Consider the following 22,973-nt stretch of genomic DNA (forward strand, 5'->3'; position numbering starts at 1 on the left):
AGTTTGTGAAACAGGATCATCAATGTACTCAAATATTAAAATAATCATCAGATATAAAACGAACCTACCTAAGTATCAAGCGTTGGAATGCGCTTGTTTCCAAATTTAAAAAATGCCTTTTAAAATGTTTAAAACCATATACATAATAGATATTAAATGTCCGTATTTATGCAAAATGGAACCACTCGACAAATTTCATTTTTTACTTTTATTGAAGAATACTCATTCAAAAGTGGTCTAAATTCTTATACAAACAAGAACCACATGATTTTTACGTTGGAAACAAGGTATACTAAAAGCAGAAAGGAACCACCAGCAACAGCGAATAATACCATATTAAGCAAAACCGAACCACAGCACCACGGGACTGCTTTGTTCAAACAAATAAACGATATTACTATCATGTCATTTTATACAAAACAGATCCACACCTACTTGGTACCATTATACATTACACATATTTCTATTAATAACAATTATTTTTAATACACAAAATGGAACCAGGTTTCTGTGGTATGGTTATGCGTAAAATAAATACATAATTTAATTGTAATTTTTTATTGCAAAATAAAACCACAAGCATTCGGTTCTATTATGCATAAATAAATATTGTAAAACATTCTGAAACCCATCATCGCTATATGGAACCAAATGCCTTGACTTGTTACAATACTTCTCATCTTTAAACAACGTATTTCATTACTTAAATAGCTCAAAGTGCAAAACTCCAATTTTTTAAGTAAAACGTCGAACATCTGTCAATATAGGTGACATTCAGCGAAGTAGTTCGAATACGTGACGGTGTTTTTTTCCTCCGCGAAGTAAGTTCTATTGTTTTTGTTAATTACCTTTAAAATTAAATGTGAAAATGTTTAGTAATAAATAAATAAGCAAGCAATGGGTAAGACCTCATTCACACGAGAGCTTTTTTAACGTCCGTTAAAAAAGCGTCCAAATAGAACAAATGCATTCCCAAGTATATGTTCACACGTCAGCGCTTTTAAAGCGCGACGCTTTTTTATCGCGCAGTGTTCTATTTTCAACGCTCGGCGTTGGGCGTTAAATAAAATAGACCATAGGAAACTTCTTACTATTATTCAGACGAGCGCTAAAAAAGCGCCGGCGCTGCGTTCAGTATGCCGCACGCTCGCTCAGCGGTAGCACGTGTTTGTTGTGCTTATAATCATCAGAAAATCGATACGATGTCGTGGATTGTTGATCCCGAACTATTAATTATAGATGTGGAGTCTCGTCCGTTCCTGTATTCAAAATCGTTATAGACATTTGAAAATAATTAAAAAAATTCCGGGGTATTGCCTTAACTCTTCGTACAGTGTCACAAACTGCCCTTTTAAGTATCTCTGTTCATTCAGAGGATGTACCCAGAATGCCTTTTGTTTCCTTTTTCGTCTTTTAATAACACAAATCGCTAGTGCCAATCTTTCTTTCTTTCAAATATACCTAACATATAAAAATTAAAACAGTAGGTTTTTTTATCATATTCCTTTATGTAACATGTTTATCGATGACGAGTTTGAACAAATACCTAAGTAGGTACCTACAAGTAGTTTATTAAGAACAAACTTTCCGAGGAATTCTAAGCAAATATAATAATATAAATATCATAAAGATATTACGCAACTGACATTACGTAATTATTTTAGCAGAAACCATTTCCACGTCTCACTGAAGCCAGAGACGAGACATGAGTGATTTTAAAGCGTTAGTATGAACAACCACAGAGAGAACGTTTAAAAAGCGCCAACGCCGGGTTTTAACGCAACGCTTTTTTAACTCTCGTGCGAATGAGGTCTAAGAAAAGCATTGGAGACGAACACCGAAGATAATAATGAAGATACAACGGGTAAGTAGTTTTATTTAATGCATTTAAGTACTTATTGAATCTGAGATGCAGGTACGCTTTATCCACTTTTGATTCATTCCCGATTGTGGTGTGATTTTAAGAAGATAATTCATTAAGTAAGTACAAGAGGAATCCTCTGTGGATTTACGTATTTTAACGACAATGTCGTTGTTCACGAAGGCGCGGCGAGTCGAATTAAGAGTCATTTTGTTACGATTCATCTGTCATTGTGAGATGAAACTACTAAAGTCTAAACCCTGTTTTAAAAATAACTGTCGATGATCTAGGTACCTACCTACTATTTTGGTAAAATACGTTTAGATTCAGATTCAGTACAGTACATTCAGCCACATCATTCAGCGCATATAATTATTTGTTTGATTTTAAAACTCGCGCGGCTACTGTTTTGACCGGAACAAGGCCCTAGCCTGCGAAATTCAAAATTTTAACAAGTTTATTTAATTTTTTGCTAGGATTGCCACTGTTGCGTATGATTTTTAGGGTTCCGTACCCAAAGGGTAAAACGAGACCCTATTACTAAGAGTCCGCTGTCCGTCTGTCTATCCCTCTGTCTCATGAACCGTGACAGTTAGACAGTCGAAATTTCATATGATGTATTTCTGATGCCGCTGTAACAACAAATACTAAAAAACAGAATAAAAAAAGACGTGTGGCATTCGGGGACTGCCGTGGGAAAGCTATTGCATAGCATGCCTTCAAGCCACACCTCCGAGCCCGTCGTAGTGGAGAGCGTGAGGTTTTTTCGTTACGGAATTTCTCGATTCGGTCCCCGCGCTCAAGGCCCGCGATAGAAGCTATGCAATAGCTTAATAAATATTTAAGAAGCTCCCATACAATAAGCCGTGATCTTTTTGCCGTTTTTATAGATAATGGTACGGAACTCTTCGTTGCGCGAGTCCGACTCGCACTTAGCCAGTTTTTTGTACATGGCGCATGTACATACAACATACTTAGTCGTCTAGTAGGGACACGGCTTTATAAGAACTAATAATATTTTGCTGTCGCCATATACTTACCTACGTATAAAAGCCACGCGGCTTTATTTAAAGCTTTTTTCTTTTTATTACAGAAGATAACGAAGAACCTTATACGTTGCTGCCTCTGGAGAAGCTTTCTTCACCTTCTAGCGATATTCAGTCCATATTACATCTCATTCCACAAGATGCACAGTTTTTATAACGGTCTCATTAGTGATGATGCAATAGAAGACCACATAGATGGACTAGACACGGTGGATTTCGAAATCCAATTTGATGATAACGTCGAATAAACGTCCTATATAAGTATTATTTTATATATTTTATTAATTAGAGCTTTAATTACGATATTATAAATACATAGTTTCATTTATATCATTAAATCCCTGGGATGTGGTTCCTTTTTGTATAAGAGAAAACCTATCAATTGATAAATGTTAAAAGGAACCACATGCACATTTTCTTAATTATCTAGAAAGTTTAAGAATATTCAGAGCAAATTTATATACACATACTTAAATAAGTAATTTATCAATGAATTTAAATAAAATAAATTTTAATTTTACTTCATCTGACAGAACTGCAAATGTTTTTGTAAATCCTTTGATATCTCAGAAGTGCGTTTTTGCTGGGTGGTTCCTTTTTGCTTAAATACGGACAAATTATATACAGGAGATTCGAACCACCTTACCATACGATATTCTTTAAAATTAGAACAAAAAGGTGACAGTAGTACGATTAAGGAAAACCAAAGGAAAACAGTGCTTTTTTTTACCCATTTATTTTTTTACACAACCTCCACCAACTGAAGTTTATACGTAGTATATATACTAAATATTGTCCTAAAGTGACCTATATTTCGTGTGACGTGATTTGTCCACATCATATTATGACTCACGTACCTTATTGTGAACATATAAATTAATGGTCCATGGTCATAATCTTGTCTTAAAATTACACGCTCTGTTTACCACAAGTTATATAATCTGCTCATATTTCGTACCAGTTAAAACAACCCGAAGGTTATATTAAGTGAGCAAAAATGAATATAAAAAAAAAACAAAAACAATTTTCACAATGTACAAAGTAATAATGTTGTATGTAAGGTTTATGTTTAAAAGCTTTAATAGCGTTTCATTACTACAAGGCTTTCTTTAATTACTACACAGAAATTAATAAACTGTATAGTAAAAAAAATATTCCTACTAGAGCTTCCAATGTAGACGACGTTCAAATTAAGAGAGACATAATACGCGACCAAGACAAGTGACTCTACCGCTAGAGAGAGCCGAAGCACTTCCAAGTAGAGCAGTATAACTTGTACCGGTAGAACGGTAGCCTATAATATACCTTAGATCCGTACTATCTTTTCAACATCTATGTAGATCAAAGGATACTGTAGAGTTTCAATAATACACACAACACATAAAATGGAGACCTACCATTACATTTAGAGCGGGGGCACACGATGCGTTGCGGCGGCGGTGCGGCGCCGGAGCGGTGTCGCTGCGTCGTCTTACATAGAAATATCTGTGGCATGTCACACGATGCGCTCCGGCGCCGCACCGGACTTGTAACCACCAAGACGAGGCGGGGAGGGGTGAATGTGGTGCGACGTCGGAGCGGCACCGCTCAGTTGTTTTGCGTCACAAGGAAGGACACGCTGTGCAACGCTGCTACGACGCCGCTGCGACATAACAACGTTGCGGCGCCGCACCACTCGTGTGCCCACTGACACGGTGAAATCTTTGCGGTGCGGCGCCGCAACGCATCGTGTGCCCGCGCCCTTAGTCAGGAAATAATATTGGTGGGATCGCATAACGTACTTCCTGATTTGAATCTTTCGCTTTTAATATATTGATTACTAGCATTATATTACATTGAGTGTTCTTATAAATGGTTTTTGAGTTAAAAAATATTCCACTTGGTTTTTTTGAATTTAAATTTGATTTCAAGAATAACTGTCTACTAAACATAAATGTCGGCATAAATATACTGGCTTTTAAGATATAATCTTCAGTTGACTACCGTTACATTGTTAAAACCCACTTCTCGCATCCGCCAAGAATATTATAGTCATCCTTCATCGAGATAAAACAGGCGAAAATGTGATTGTCACAGCTAGGCCACATACAGCTTAATTGCATACAACTTACGGATCCTCGCTGCATGACTTTATTTTTATAATTATCTACTTGCATATAGGTATATCTTTATTTTTTAAGGTTATTCGGTTATTTTTAAATATTATCAGGAAACCGCAACTATAAGAACATTAAATATAGCTTATGCAGCTTTTAAAAAGCTAGTGTATTTCGTATAGTAGTAGAGCAAGAGTAGAGCTGTCGTTGCGCGCGGGTGCATACGCGCATTTCCTCTAGCGCTCATACCACTGACAGGGAAGTAAATTACAAAATGGCATTCATTATCACTCATTATGTTTTTATTTACATTATGAGTTTGAAAGAATGTTACATAAATTTAGCATAATGTTGAGTGTATGTTTTGTATAATAAAACTTTAGCTAGCTATTTATTTATGAAAAATTACATGATGTAATGACTTTTTAAAGATACAAAAATGTTAGCTCTACCTATGCTTATGGGTTTAACAGTTAGTTGTTGCTTATACTTAGTTATATTTTGATATCAGGGGTGGTTTTTTAATCTTGTGAAAGTAAAATAAATTAGCTCTTTGATATAATAACTAACAAATAAGTTAACAGTTAGTAAAGTTTATGAAAACCTCCTATGTTGCTGACGTTAAGAAAGCCGTTTCGCGACACGAGTGAAAGAAAGAAATGAATGTTCGTCTCTTTCCCCCGCGCTTTCGTTGCACGCAGGTTCAGAGGTGCGCGGGCTCAGGTTAGCGCGACTTTAGTTTTCATTGATCGCGCGGCGACGGCGCTCTCTACCGGCGACCTCAAACATTACGCAATCGTTGCTTGTTTCCTAGTGATAATGTGGTGCTTACACACAGTGCGTGCACTTATTGACACTATGTAATGACATCGTCACAGAACGGACAAGTAAGGAGTTCTATCAGTAAACAACCACAGGTGAATAATCCCCCTTAAGGTTGCGCACCGTTTTGCATTCACGAGCCGAAATCCTTGCCCCCAATTAAACAATTTACAGCACTTCTCATTTGAATTATTATATTTCCAGCGCGGATGCATGTTATTACAACTTTGACTATAAGTATTCAATTCACGCTTTGAGTTTGAACTTGAGAATTGATTTACACATCCATTAACATTTAACGCTAGTATACTACTTTACGTTTTATCTCCCAATTAAATTCATAAATTTACAAAAACATAATAATACATATATCTACACACAATTGACTAGTAAAGACAGAGTATTCATTATATAACATACACATCAGTCTTCAGTTGAACAAAAACACGTATTTGATTATAGACAATCCATTAAAACTCAAAGATGGTTATTCACTTGATTGTCGTTTTCCTTTAAAAGCTTTTTTATGAACCGTATGCTATTTTAATGTTCAAGTTTATTGAATCGAAAAAAACATAAAAAGTGAATAGAACAATTAGTTTAAACATAAAATAATATCATTTGAAATAGGCAATTACCAAGAACATGAATGCGTCGACTGTAATTTTCCGTCTGTGGAGTTCGAAATTATCACAATGTCATCAAACTAATTTGTTTAATATTTAACACTGATTGATTGGGATCATTTAAAAAAACATAAATTAATCTAAACGTTACGTGTAATCAATGGATAAACATTTAGTTTAATTCATCTTTTTTTTTCTAGAAAAACATATTGCACCTATCTGTCAAATTGTAATTGTTAAATATGTTCACATGATATGGCATTTCCTTAAAAAATCTTAAAGAGCCGTATAATTATACCACATAGGTATATATTATATAATATATCGTACGTATAAATGTATGTCTAGGTAGTTTAGAAATTATAGGCATCGACATCCATTTCAACTAAAAAATTGGTTGTCTGTAAAGTCGGTTTACTGACGATAGTTGAACGTGACAACGTCCGATTGTGCTTCTTTGTCGCTCGTTCCACGCTCTCGCTTGCACTTCAAGCCTTACATGGAACGCCTCAGAGCGAGGTAACGCCGCATGTGTCATGTTTTTTCGTGCGTGCAACCGGCTCTATCGAATTATAAGACGTTGTCACGTCAAAAGTAATTTATGTTACGTGTAATGTCATCGCACATATAGCAGCATAGCAGCGCGTCCGGCCGCAGCGCGGCGACGTATAATTTAATATTTTTTCTAGAAACCTATCAATATTTTTGCAAACAAACTATCAGTTACTTATACTTGTATACGTAGTATATTATTATTAGTCTGTGCTTATACTTACTCGACTTGACTGGTGGTTTAACATTAAATAATCAATACTTAAATATAGTAGTCATTAATAAATCCTCGATTTCTTCAGACACGATATGATTTGTTTCGGATTACCTAATCTCTTTCGTTTAAAATTTTATCATGCTGCGATTACAATTGCTTTCGTAAATAATCAATGGCCATTGTTTCGGTCGACAGTCGACACGCCGCCAACTTCACTGTCGCCAGTATTGCAAAACTTATAATGCGACGCTGCGCTTACGATCTTGACATTTGAGTAAAATGTATACTGACAATACTTATCGTTCATCTTTAAAACTTACAACAGGATGTTTTATTTATGTAGAACTTACTAGAAAACCCTTCATGATTATAATGTTACAATATCCAGTTACAAAGCGTAATTATAGGTACTAATGGTAAAAATACTGGTGTTAAACCTACCTAGGCATATATAGGCATTAAAGATAATAATTAAAAAGTACAAATACCTATAGCAAAATACACATTGCCCATGTAACAATTACATAGTATAAATATGTACCTACTCGCAGCGTTAGCCCGAAACGGCTTGAGGATGGAGTAAAATTTGGGAAATTAGAATTACTTATGAAAATAAAGAAAGAGTTCCTTATATTATAAAAGTCGATAATTTAATAGAATATAGAATGCCTAAAAATCACTTTGTATACATTTAGGACAGCAATCAAGAACCTTCCACAAATAATAAAAACGTTGAATAATTTATTACACAGAATGTAGAGAATTCACGGTAAACAGTAGTAACAACATAATATAATTTGTTCTACTTTTTGATGTGTTCCATGTTGTTTATATACCTTTAACATGATTTAAAGTTGCATACACAGTGTGATACAATTTCGCACGTCTAAACAATAGATTTTTACCTCGGCCACAGCTAATAGAATCTGTGTATTGTGACGTAAACATTATTGTCTTTGTGCAACCAAGTAGCACCACCAACAACCCTTATTAGATAAAGTGGCTGATAAATATACAAAGCTTAACTTTAAGGTTATTTAGTTGGTAACAAAACCAGTTCAAAATTGTCATCAAAATTTCTTGTTGAATTTTATAGAGCTCTTGTAACGGATAAAAATAACTTAAAATTTGCTTTTAACTTCGCTTTTATTTTAGGATTTCAATTTGCACACCGTTAAAATACACTTTTTCACTGTATACGAATTATACCGTAGTATTTATAATTGTAATATAAATAATTACCTCATCTTTTATCTGATACGTACTCAGGTACCGTATCTTCTCATGGAAATTGCTTAACAATAAAATTTATGCGCTACACGCTCTATGAAACACTTCGTAACGTAAGGAGGCACCTTGTGGTGCAGCCAAAATATAGAAAACCGACCTTTGTTTCCGTTATTTATTCTTTATTTATACAAAATCATTTTACTTCCCTTAAGGATATCTTATTTTTATAATTCAGATAAAATTAACGAAGAAGGCACACAAGTATTTCGGGCAAGGCCGTTTGATCGATGTTTGACCGCTCTTGCGCAAATTACGCAGCTAACATGGCCGAGATGTCGCCTCGTTTACTTTTTCGTTTTCCTCATACATTTATTTGACTTTTACGAAAACTCATTCACACATTTTTAAATAGGCAATGCATGAATTTTATATCCAGTTTAAAATACATAGACGACATACGACAATATGATAAGGTTATATTTTTTTAAGTAAAGACCATTTCTTTATTCCTATGCACCCTTTTTTTCGATTTCATCGTACATTTTTCTTTTGAAAGGAGACAAAAAACGGAGTTACAATTTTCAACGAAGTTGTTCAGAAAAAAGTAAGTATCATCAAGATTGGATCTCTGCCTTGCAAAATATTGCATGTCATAAATCACGATTGTTAACTTTCTCAACTATGTAGTTATATAGGTATATGAGATTACAAATGAAAAAGGTGGACATCCCACATCATTAACATATTGGTAAAGTTATCGTAACACGTTACGTTACATACATTTGATCGATCACCTTAATAATAGAAATATGATAGAGTCGTGACAAAGAATATATCGGACTGATATTAGAGAGCCATTAAAGTAATGAGTAATTATACTTAGTTACTTTAGAAGCAGGCGATTGTGCGCAAATGGTATTCGCGGTCCTGAGACAGGCGTAAAGATGAAGGTCGTCTTTTGCAATTGAATATCTGGCGCCAAATTCATTAAGTATTCGATTATTTCCTTAAAAGTCGAATTGTGTATTTTTAATTACTCGACTTACAATATTAATTCAACAATAATGTATGCATGTAAGTTTTACGTTTCTATGTAACGTGATAGACTGCAATCACTTGAGCTTTCTATTTCAAAAAGTACACTATAAAATTTTGAATATTCAGCTTAGAAGAAAGTCATTAATGAGCATGATATTTTGCTATCTAACGATCAAAAGGAGTGGGAGTGAATTGGCAAAATAATCTTCATGACTACCAATAAGCTTATAGAACCTAGAATGTGTATCTAGATACATATTAACAAAATTTTAGTTGTATGAGTTTATAGATTTCTCCCTTCAGTTATGTTCAAGGAGCTGGTTCAGCAAAATAATAGATAGCATATTTATATTGTGAAATACCTTAATACCTATTAATTCTTAAACGACACTCACGAACACCTGGTTGTTAGTCTAAAGGTTTAGATTGCGAAAAAGACAAAATTGCGACAGAGTCAATATTGTACCAGGACAAAGCAAGTCTAGCCAGTCCTAACAAAGGCTACCCGCTACTAAAACGGCCTCTTATTACTGAATCACGTTGAAGGTTTTAAAATACTTTACTATCTACGTAGTTTAGAAGTCGTAAAGATTCTTAACTCTAAAACTAGTAGTGGTAAAGCATAGACCTATAGGCAATAAAAGTTTTATAGTTAATAGTTATACGCATATATAATATTATATCAAACGAATATTTAATGAATCATGGAATGATTAAAATGTAAGAAAAATCACTCATCAACAAGATGATAGGTGGCATTGTCGTTGTCTCTATTTTATTTGTAAATACGTATGTATATTTGGTCACTGCTGAATGCTAATTATTCGTCTCTATACAAATAATGAGTGTATTTAATCTCGAAACAGATCTCTAGCTACACAGACGTTATAATAATTTTTTCAAACCTTATTTGACCTTTATGATATTTGAATTTTGGCAACAAAACATATACAATACTAGTTGGATCTCGCGGCTTCTCTGCCATGGTACCCGGATAAAAAGTAGCCGGGTGCGAATCGAGACTATCTCTGTGACAAATTTCATAGAGATCCGATGAGCTATTTTTGCCTCAAAGAGTAACAAACATCCGTACATTCTTATATATACTTTCGCATACATACCTAATATGAGTAGAATGCTTACAAATTAAAAAATCGTATTTGAATTATCTGATTCTAAAAACTATACAAAAAATAAATGGTTTTTCTCATAATAATCCTGTATGATGTAAAGCGCTTTAGTTCAAAATGCACCAAACATGTAACAAAATTTACACAAACTGAAATATTTCTTCTTTTTTTCAGGTTGAACAGTTATGTGTTAGTGATATAACTCGTGTGTTAACCAAGTGATAATATGGTGACTGTGTACTCTATGATTTTAAATAATGCCAGTATGTTGTGAAATGACCTGAGGCGCATCGCTTCTCGGAACGTTGAAATGAAAAGAGAAAAATACAAGACAATTTCGTCAGATATTGGGTATGTATTGACAATGTTACTTTTAAATTTCCCTTTTATGTGTAAGTATATGATTTACTCACGTCTATGTTATATTATATTATGTATGTTCTAGAGCGAAGTAGGTAATTTAGAATCTAAATCGTAGAGAGCTTTGAAATGTTCATCTAAAGCGACTCTACGATTTATATTTATTTAGCTTGAATTTGACCTTTCATCGTCTACAAATTTCGGAAAAAGTGATTTTTAATGGTACAATATGGTACAATGGTAATAAAACCATAAATAAATAGGTGCCTATTTATTTAAAAGTGAGATGATTGAGATCCATATAAACTACTTCCAAGTCGATGAAATGATGTCGTCGATATTACACTTAGCTAAGAACCATATAAAATTATCAGACTTTTGGTTAAGACACTGCAGTCACATTGGTACCTGTATCCATTCGATAACGAATATGATCCATATATTTAATACTATACGATATACGTTGGTTGGAAGTTTAAAAAATATAGGTATATTTATCGCTCACTTCAAAAGCTAGTGTAAAAACTACCGCATAAATGAATATAGTATGAATAATAAAAAATAAGAAAATCACATTAAATAAAGTGAGATAAACTTATGGCTAATTTATATGTCATAACCACATTTTTCGTATGTACATTGTACACATTCTTCATACTTATTATGAAACATTTCGCACTTTGTACCGTAACCTGAGGATATGATTGGGTAACGTGACCCACAAAATGACACAAAAGACATAAAGCGATCCCAAACATAACGTGAAATTTCATTTGCTACGGTTATTAGAAAATAAATTATTTTTTATGCATATCATATATGTATTAAAGTATAATAATTGAAGAGTATGAGAACGAACGCTAAATAAAAGTAGTAAAGTTAATATCGTTTTACTGTAATTCAATTGGTTTTGGCTTATAAAAGGTCAGACAGACTCTTCAATATAACACAAACTGTTTGGTAAACACGGGCCAAACAATGAAAATGACACATTATACAAACCCAGTGCGCCAATGTGCCACTTACTCAGATGTTAATTTCGTGATGATATAATTGCTATAACAGCGATGACGTAAATTTAAGTATAGCGCGACGCAGTGAAAGCGTCAGAAGGCAAACGCCGCTTAAAATTGTTCGTTGTATGACAAATTGCAAATGAAAGTTGCAAAATAAAAACACAACGAAATATGAATCCTATTTTCGAAACGAAGCTTTGTATTATTTATCTTAGCATGCCAAATTACAGTTTGTACACCTTGTTCACGAGTTGCAAATTTGCTAAATAATTTGTTATTCATCATTATCGGATTTGCTTGGAAGATGTTTACTTTCATAACTACTCAGCTAGAGCGTCGAATTGTAAGTGATCAATATTTTCAAACAAGCTTTGTACTAATATAATAATTCATAGAAAAGTCTTATTATCATTGTAGTGTATCTATGAAATAGATATATACATTGTCTCACGTACACCAGTGGTGGGGACAGCTTATAGCTGTCATTAGTCAGTCGACGGCCGATGCCGGACTGGAATGGACGTGTTCCCGCACTATTGAGTGTAGTGGTGAGCCAGTGCAATTCTACATATATACGTACTGTAAGCACAGTACAAGTGGCGACGAGGTAAAAGGTCAGTGTTACTGGTTACAATATTATAAAGAGTACGCGTGCAATAAAAAGTTTTAAGAAATTTAATAAAAAAGGGAGAGGGTATGTAGTAACATACCAGAATTCATTTTGAAATGTTAAAGACAGAATAACCGTTACGTCCGTTGGTTCATATTAAATACAAATGCAATTTCAATCTTATCCAAAATCCTTCACAAGTTAAAATAGAACGACAACATAGAAATAAAATCTTTCGAATTTTAATCTAGTAAGTAATTATAATACGCAGTTATTTTGGTTTGAATAATTTATTGAATATAATATAATATAATTTATTGAATTTAAGTAATTTATTTTCAAGACATCCTGTGAGCATAATATAATGTAATCAGGAGAGGTTAAACTTCTTGTTATTTTGAGTTAATTATATGGTCACACACTCACATTGAGGAAACCTAGTTTAGAGGCTTCTGTGATAATAGATATTTAATGAACAGTACCGTGTTTAGGTTGTTGGTAAATAATTACTCACTCACTATTTAATTTCGCTTATTTGTTCCACTCAGAAGGAGAAAAAATAAGTATAAACTTACTATGTACACACTGAATTCATAATACACTTATTAGAAACTAAACAATAAATGCTGATAAAAACAAATAGACAAGGAATAAGAACGAACGATTTTAAATTTAAACAGAATTAAACTGTATTGAAACATTTTAGAACTACCCGCACAATAATGAATATTTTAGCCGCAGAACGCATACAACGCTTATACTGCGACTCGTTAAATGCGAATATAAATATGAAATAAAATATTTGAAATACTTGTTTGAGTAATATATACATAATATTATAAAAATGCATACACTAAAATACTGTGTGTTAGCCACACCTAGTTTTATTATATTATTCAAGTGGCAAACTATTTAAGTGTCTTAACGTTTTCACGACTGCTACTTATCTGTAACTAATTTCGTTAAATTAGAAATTGGAAATAAATATTTAAAATGTCGTTAGACTATAAATAGATTGGGTAAATTAATATATATCCATGTTTGTTTAATGCATAAAAAGCCACAATATAAATACAAGTGGTAACTTGTAGTAATTACCAAGATGTGACAAAGTATTATGGACTCGCAACCGCCATGGTTATAATTTTATATTATTATGACATTACATGTAAATTGGGCGGCTAAGCGTGGGACGACCTCCCACAAGATGGACAGACGACCTGGTTCGAGTGGCTGGGAGTCACTGGATGCAGGCCGTCCAGCAGTGGACGTTCCACGGCTGAAACGACGACGACGAGTAAACTCGTTTGAATTTCATATTCTATTTGAAATGAAAATAGATGGACTTCCATTAAATTGGAGGTATTGACTTCCATTAAATTGGAAGTATGGACTTCCATTAAATTGGTAGTAGGGACTTCCTTTGAATAGGAGGTATGGATTCCCTATATATAGGAGGTATGAAAGAAAGAAAGAAAGATGACTTCCTTTAAATAGGAGGTAGGGACTTCCTTTGAATAGGAGGTATTGATTCCCTATATATAGGAGGTATGAAAGAAAGAAAGAAAGATGACTTCCTTTAAATAGGAGGAAGGGACTTCCTTTAAATAGGAGGAAGGGACTTCCTTTGAATAGGAGGTATTGATTCCCTATAAATAGGAGGTATAGATTCCCTATAAATAGGAGGTGTTGATTCCCTATAAATAGGAGGTATGGACTTCCTTTAAATAGGAGGTAGTGACTTCCTTTAAATAGGAGGTATCGATTTCCTTTTAAAAGGAGGTATGGATTTCCTTTGAATAGGAGAAATTGACATTCCTTAAATGGGAGGTGTGCCATCGGGACGAGGCTACTTTACATTCGAACGTTTTCAATGGGAAAATGTATCCAACAGTAATTCTACGTGTTACTCTTTGGTTGGTGCCAAAGGTAAGGTGTCCACTGTCGAGGTCGACAAGTGCCAGCAGGCCGGCAACTTCACTTTGCGCAGCATGGATGGCGCTGCCGCTCTCACCACCGCTTCGAACGCCATGTCATCGCGTCGTGCACCGCAGGAGTCGAGCTTCGAGCGTCATGCATCGAGTATCATTCGTTGATACGCAACACGATATCCTAGGTACCGTGACATCACATCTGGGTCCGCGACACCATGCCTGGTGTCCGCTACCACGTCGAGCAACGTGTCAACACATCCAGCCGGTGCTCATCGGAATCCAGGGTGACGTATAACTGGGTGACTGGTACCAAACTAATCTGTATTGCAATCATTCACATAAAACGGTCAGTAGATAATATAATTTCACATTGAGTGTGCAATTAGAAAATAAAGGAAGTTTTCAAACTGTAGTAACTTCACAATGATGCGATGGTAATACTGAACAGATTTTGTTGTAGGTTGTAACGTACAAAACCAGTGTGTAGTTAAATCTTATTACATTAAATTTAACCCAACGTTTTACGTAGTTATATAATTATTATCTCGTGTGATATTACTAGTATTTCACGTAGTTTGGAACCTACTGATGATCTACATCAGTAATTCATGATACATATTTCAAAAAAATAAATCCTGTGGCGTAAGCACGTCTTTCATATTAATTGCACGAAAAAAAGGAGGAATAAATACTCAAATTATGACCAGATATCAGAATAAACTATATTAGCAACGTGTAAAGTTTATACTGCAAAAATAGTTTAAATTCTAGAAGTATTACAATCTACCTTCATAAATACCAGACAGTTTTAAACAACTACCTATAAATATATTGCAGACAGGGTTGATAAATTACTTACTCACTTACTTACTTATTAATTATTGACATCATATTGGACATGCATTTGCAATAATAATATTATAAGAGTAATTTCGTTATGTATCGAAATAACACTAGTGACATACCTACCTAATATTGTTTAATGTAATTTAAAATATAAATAATTTCTCGTTCAACTACGAGTGGAAGGATTAAGAATCTTATAACTTGTATATACATTCCGCAAATAATGATGATAATATGAATTTAAATATACCTTAACGGTTTTGTAGTTAGCAAGTTAACACTAGCAACGAAAGTCATTGAATTGAACGTAAACGATAAACATTCACTTGTCCATATATTATAATGAAAAACCATTTGCGAATTATTTTGAATTGATTTCTTGACTACCCACGTTAGTACGTACTAGTCGACAGATCTTACCCTTGACAAATCGAAATGACATGCTATGCAAAGACAGCTTTATAACTACTTGAATAAAGATGAAAAGTAATGCGTTAAGTACATAGTTGCATCAAGAGATTTAATAAGTTTTTCGTAACTTTTGATTATGGCGTGATTTCCATTTGACTTTAATGTATACTTAATGAAAAAACGTGATGTACAGTGCCTAATTGACTATGAAAAAGAGGCAGGTTTAATTTAATCGAATAGAAGGTAAATCGAAACACTTAATACTCGCATATTTTAATACTTTCATATTTACGCAGTTCATAATAAAATGTAACAGATAATTACGTGTTTAGATAAGCAGCTGACATAACGTAGATCCTATGGTTAGAATACGTATCTTGAATTGGTTTTTGAAGGTTGTTCATTTATTGTATTGTTTAAGGTAATTTAGAATTCAAACAAAAGGTACATAGATCTCAAGAATGTTTGGGTCTGTTGAAGATTAAGATATTTAGATTGTTTACACAAAAAATACAAAAATAGCACGGTTATTGGCGTATACATAATACATAATAGTATTATCGTCAGATAAAGTCAATTGGTTTAAAGGAGAAACTGAACACGTTTTTAGTAGGTAATTGTGTAGCTTTAGAATTCAGAACGCAAATCCTAAACATTGAGACATTTGCAGTTTGAGTAATAATCAATATAAACATGTAGCATTGAATTTGGTGGTGTACACTCATCAGTACGGAATCTTGGCCACTTACAAATTTGCTGATATTAAAAAAAAAAAAAAATAAGAATAAGAATAAAGTTAATAAGTTTGAAGATATGCAGATACTTTAAACTTAGGTTAGGTAGTAAAAACATGAAGTTCAATAATAAGTTTTGTACTATTTTTTGAGCAAGCCAAAATTTGTAAATTTAGATAACAATGTCATATTTTCTATAATTGTCTAAAGGAGATTGCCCAAGTGACTATGGCACTTGGTATCGCAATCAAACTTGTTGTGTCAAGATGAAATATAGCTCAATTTGAAGTTTGATGTTGGTACTTTTTAGAAACGATTAAAGTTTTCTTTAAAAAAATAATTTATCGAGTTTAAACTAACGATGAACGTTAAGTTTTACATTTATTACATAGGTAATATTTTGATTTACAAGACAAATGTGAAAAGTGAATCGTAATAAACATTATTTCAAAAGAACGTCAAACAATGCGTCGAACACATTCATTCAACATTCATTTCAAATAGATACTATGACATATGACGCAGGATGCTTGCTAGAGAGATAGATATATGTGTCAAAACAAAAACTTTTACTTTTATTTCTATTTATTCGGTATTATTTAGACTTAATATTGATACATATGATCATTGTAAATGCAAATAGGAATTAACAATATCGCGAATACGTGGCACAACTAAAATTTTGCCGATGCCACCCGTGGTCATTCTCCTTTGTTGAACTGTCGAATACTACAAAATGTCTAATCATTTTGAAGGACAGACGCTGTTTATAAAATGTTGGATAATGTTATACACTTCTATACAATATTCGTTTGAAAATAGAAAAAAAAAATTTGAAAAGGAAGGGCAGGGGTGGAAGCTATTACGGAATGAGTTTATCAAGTATCAAACGAGTAGGTTTGATAAGTATGTTCTGATTTTAAGAGTTCTTCATTAACTTAGGTTTCAAAGTTCTATTGGGAATTATTGATTAATAACTTGATAACTGTATAATTCTATAATTTTTCATTATGTGATTATTTGGAGCGAAAATTAATTAATTTTGAAAAAGGAAGGGATGTAGTGTATCTATGAAATAGATATATACATTGTCTCACGTACACCAGTGGTGGGGACAGCTTATAGCTGTCATTAGTCAGTCGACGGCCGATGCCGGACTGGAATGGACGTGTTCCCGCACTATTGAGTGTAGTGGTGAGCCAGTGCAATTCTACATATATACGTACTGTAAGCACAGTACAATCATGGAAACCATTAACCAATAGCAATTAAAGAAAGCCAGCTTTCTAGCAACGTAAGCACAAAATTAGCCAATCGCAGGCGAGGCAAGGCCGTCATTATTGACGCACCTTTGTTTTATTTTTGCGTAGTCACTCAGAATGGTCATGACCGTAAATGTTAATACTGATTTTACTCTGACATCAAGGTGTATGATAATATAAACAAAATAAGCATTCATTATTGGTGCTGAATGTTTTTCTTACATAACATGTCAAATAGATTTAAATAGGGGCTTTAATTGAACGAAAATTTATCGATTTTATTATAGATTCTAGGAAGGTAAACGAGTAGACACGTCATATGGACAGTATGTAAGCTTCCGCAACAAACGTAGCATATCTGTAACTGGTGTATGTACATATTGAATTTCATTAACATTTAAATAGATATGTGGACAACAACGTAAGAGTAGGTATTTATTTATATACAACAAGGAGCAGAAAGTAATGCAAATTAAGTTTTGAATTATCGTTATTTATTATATTATAAATACAATAAAAAATCCTAAGGCGTCTCACAATTCTTTGTGAAATATGACATTTACATAAATCTTTATAGTGGCACTCAACAAAAGGTAAATCTAATGTAATAAATAAATCTACATCTTCAAAGTATAAACAGACAGGTTGCATGAAAACTTGTTTATAATCAACACGTTTCGACCCAAGAATACCTTGAACATGTAACCCCAATGCTCACCCATTGTGAAGATGGCTGACTCGTAGGAAGCGCATTACTATGAGAAATTACTTCCTGCCATGCGATCATAAGTAGTCTACAATGTAATCACGATTCGCAAATTTAACTTGAGGTCGTAGACCAGGGGTGTAGTTACCGCTAAGCTCCAAAGCTAAGAGGCCCCCTAATGTGCCTAAAAAGGTAGCTTTTCAAAAAAATAATTAAAACGAACATCTAAAAAAAGATCAAACATTCAAATATTGGAGGTTTTTGTAAAAAAACTTGTGGTCCCACCACAAAATTTTGATACAAGGCCTCCTTAAGACACGCTACGCCGCTAGTTTTAACAATGAATGATCAATTATTAGTTGTAGACAATTTTGTAATAGATAATGTAGCTAATTGCTACCCACGTTAAAAAACAATATAGCCATCAATCATTTCATTATGATAATAATATATTATGAAAAAAATTAAGACATCTCACTACGTAGAGAATTTATAAATGTTTTATTACTGTTGTTTTAAAATTAACTAAAATGTGTAATAATGAGACTGGTTTAAATATGCAATGCGTATGTAAAATATCTCATAACATAATAATTACGAGTAAAATAATGTACAGAAGGAAAGTGTTCATAAATAAAACATGTTAATTATGTTTTATTAATTTATTTAATATTAAAATTTTATACAATTACATATAAGTAAATTTGAGTTATTTAGCAAACTTAGAATAAAAATATTCAAAACTAAGTCTATAGTCTACTATTAGCAAAATTGGAAAAGCTTTATGACTTTCCTATCTGAGACTTCTGTAAAGGACCAAACAAAAATGCTGCATGCATAATGATCTATACAATCGCTTGAATGATTCGAATACACGTTTTAAGCTATTTCACCTTGAAGTACCTCAATATTTCAACATCACCCATTAATCTTATGCGTATGATTATCTTAATAACCCATTTCCTAGTGTGCACTTCGTCGAAATTATTTAACATCCTGATTTCGTAAGACTGCTCTATAAATGAATCAGATTAATTATTGCTTTACTTATAAGAAATATTTATAATTTTGTCACTAATACCGCGAAAAATACTGTGTTATTTCGTCGCTCCATGTAAATAAATATCCGCTTCTTTGGTGAAATAGAGATCTCTCTTTAAAGGTCCTAGGATTAGTAAAAGGATATCTGTGTAACAAATAACATTCTATCATAAAACTGTCATAAATTATGATGACGACACAAAACGTTTTATCACACAGATTGCATGAAATGTCTATTAGTCGGTAGAAATATTACACGTAACATCAGTTAGCAATCAATGACGAAAGAACAATACGATACTCGTATTTCCCATAACCATCAACTGTGTTGCAATGTGGAAATTTGGCAAAGAAAGCGTCATCGCGCAGCCATGCGGGCATTATCTATTATTACCAAAATGGATACGGGCATTGTAAATTATTTGTGGCATACTGTGACAAAACACACGGAATATGTGTTCATTCACGGATTTGACGACGCGGTTGGCGCAGTGGTAAAGTAACTGCCTACTGAGACGACGGTCCCGGGTTCGATCCCCGGTCAGGGCAAATATTAGTGTGATGAACTCAATTATTTGTTCTTGGGTCTGGGTGTTATCTATATATGTATTTCTTAAATATTATATTTATCGTCGCCTAGTACCCACAACACAAGCCTTAATTGAGCTTACTGTGGGACTAGGTCGATTTGTGTAATAATGTCCTATAATATTTATTTATTATTATTATTTATTTATTTCATTATATTATACTACCTCTAATATATTTGATGAAATTTGATGAGGCTTAACCTTCGTAAATCAAATGGAAAACATATTATTATTAGGTATAAATATCAAGGCAATCATCATGGACTACTTCCTAGGAACTGTTATTAAATAGGTATAAGTAGTTATATACTGTAGTAACTTCAACTACTAATAATAATGTAGTACAAAAATTGTACCTCAGTATATAAATCAGTGAATTCAATGAAAATATATCGGTGACGAGTTTATACATGGAAAGCTGCGTGAAAATGATTACAATAATATTAAGCTAAAAATATTGTCTTAACATAACTTTGAATGACAAAAGAGTTCGATGTAGAGTTTTATAAAGTTAATACAATAAACGGAACAATCGTATAAACTGACCTTTAACTATTTATAAAGTAGATAAAATGCAATCAGACCGATCTGCAGTTCGTATCCGGTTGAAATTCCCAGGTGTTAAATATAAATACATTAATATCATTCTCCAATACAGATAACCTCAGAAAGTTATTGACATACATACCCTTTTTTAATAAAGGTCAGGCGCGGAAGTAAAAATAAGTCTCTGTTCACTTATAAACTCTCCAATCACTTATCGCAAATCGATATTGGATTACAAAATAATTCTGCCACCTACATATAATGAATTTTATGTGGGTTTTATTTTCCCATGTGTCATAAGTAATATCAATCAAATAATTTATACAAATATGACTAATAATAATTATGTATATGATAACTACTAGTGAACATTCGTGTATAGGTTTTTTTTAACAAATTAACCAGACTCACACATTTCACAACTTTTTAATGGCACTTTTCTTAATTTTGTGTCGATGCAATTAACAACAATACTTACGTTAACGATGGGCAATTAACCTATCACTGCCGTAAGTAAAGGTTTTGAGCATCGACATTTTATGACTGTAACGATGTAGAAAAACTCAAAGTCGGTATGGGAGAAACTAGCTCTTACGTAACACACTTGCGTTTGCGAGCAGAACTTTCTTCGGTTTGACACTTCGCTTATTGCAAAAATATATGTATGTAAATTGGTCATATCAACAGTTCAAATATTTAAAAAAATACTTACAAGAGTTAACCACAATCTGAATGTACCTATTTTTAAACAATTTAAACATGGCACACTACGGAGTTTATAATTTACTTTTACCAATTAAGTTTAAAAGTTTTTTGGCGTTGAACATCTACCTAACACATCTAATTAACAATGGTATACCAAAAACATTAGAAAATGTCATAGAGAACGCCTATTGCAATCATATAACGTTTACTTTATCGTTTCATAATAATCTGTGAAAATCTTTGATCTTTTGTATTATTGTGTATTAAATATGCGACTTGAATGATTTATGACCCATCTTCACAATACATCATTTCACAGAACATCAAACAGCTTTATTAAAGCGAATGTGTTATTCAAAAAATAAGGAAATCGGTACTGGTTCATATTGACATTAATTTAAAAATAAATGATTATGTCTCAAAGATAATTTATTGCCGTGATTATAAGATAAATAACATATGTGATTGCAACAATATAAATACTCTAATGTTTAAAACATATTTCAAATTGCTGATAAAGTAATTTCTTGTGAGTACATTATAAAGAATTACTGTGGCATGTCTGTCATTAGCTAAGGCAAGGGTTGCCAACCGTACTATAATATATAGTATTGTACTATATTTCGGGTCTGCGTACTATATACTGTTGAAAACATATATAGTACGCAAAAATACTATATTTTCAACACCGACAAATGTAACAAACAAATCCTTCATTTAAAAAAAAAATAAGAACGCGCCTTTTAATTGTTAAGATGGCTGTCATATAACCTATTGCGCATATACAGGGTTACCGGGAAAGTCGTACAGAATATTGAAGGACGCTATTATTCAGGTCATTTCTGATCGAATTGGTCCCATAATACGGCATCCGAAACCCAACCATTATGGAGATATTGAATTAATTTTATTATTAAATTTATATTGAAGCTGTTAGTAATAGGTTCAGTTTTTATTGATCATTTTTATTAATTGGCATGTCTTCTAATTGGAAACATAAAAAAACCGAGCCCTAGTAGCTCCAATCGAAAAAAATCGATAGAAAAGCCAAAAGAAAAAATATATTTATTAAATATCTTTAAAATTCAATATCTCCATAAGGGTTAAGTTTCGGACACCACATTATGGGACCAATTTGATCAGAAATGACCCGAATAACAACGTCCTGCAATATTCTGTACGACTCTCCCGGTAACTCTGTATACCAGTGGCGAGAAGAAAGAAACAGAAGTAGTGAATCATTGATAAAAAATGAGCTTTTGATTTATATTAATGATATTAATCTAAAAATTGAGTGTGTTAAATAGCATATGACACTTTTATTTTAAACAAAAAGCTGTTACACAGTGCGAGAAGTGCAAAAAATATAGTTTTTATAAAAATAAATAATTAACAAATACAATATATTTGTCTATTTTTTTTTGTTTTTCCCATAAAATACTAGGTATATTTTTTTTAAATGTACTATATTTTTTACACCTTATTTTGGAAAATACTATATTTTGATGATGAAGTGTTGGCAACCCTAGCTAAGGCTCAGGTGCACGGAAGCATCCTGTTTCCTGTTCATTGTAACTTGATGAGGTCATCGAAA

The 22,973-nt window shown here is 33.0% G+C and overlaps 1 protein-coding gene across 3 annotated transcripts in view; it reads left to right on the forward strand.

Annotated features, from left to right (window-relative positions):
* The first annotated feature begins 5,730 nt into the window (after window positions 1-5,730).
* mol (dual oxidase maturation factor 1 mol) overlaps window positions 5,731-22,973 on the forward strand; it is a 45,996-nt gene continuing 28,753 nt past the window's right edge. The window contains exons 1-2 of one of the 3 annotated variants that reach the window (XM_089702484.1): window positions 5,731-5,920; window positions 10,793-10,969. The gene's annotated coding sequence lies outside the window, so the exon portion shown is untranslated. The remainder of the gene's footprint in view (window positions 5,921-10,792; window positions 10,970-22,973) is intronic. The other 2 variants (XM_089702480.1, XM_089702482.1) reach the window with 2 other exon arrangements.

The sequence above is a fragment of the Colias philodice genome, chromosome 13 (genome assembly GCF_061535455.1).
Source record: "Colias philodice isolate Cphi_HAF_F1 chromosome 13, ilColPhil1 Martin Lab GWU primary, whole genome shotgun sequence".
Taxonomy (NCBI): domain Eukaryota; kingdom Metazoa; phylum Arthropoda; class Insecta; order Lepidoptera; family Pieridae; genus Colias; species Colias philodice.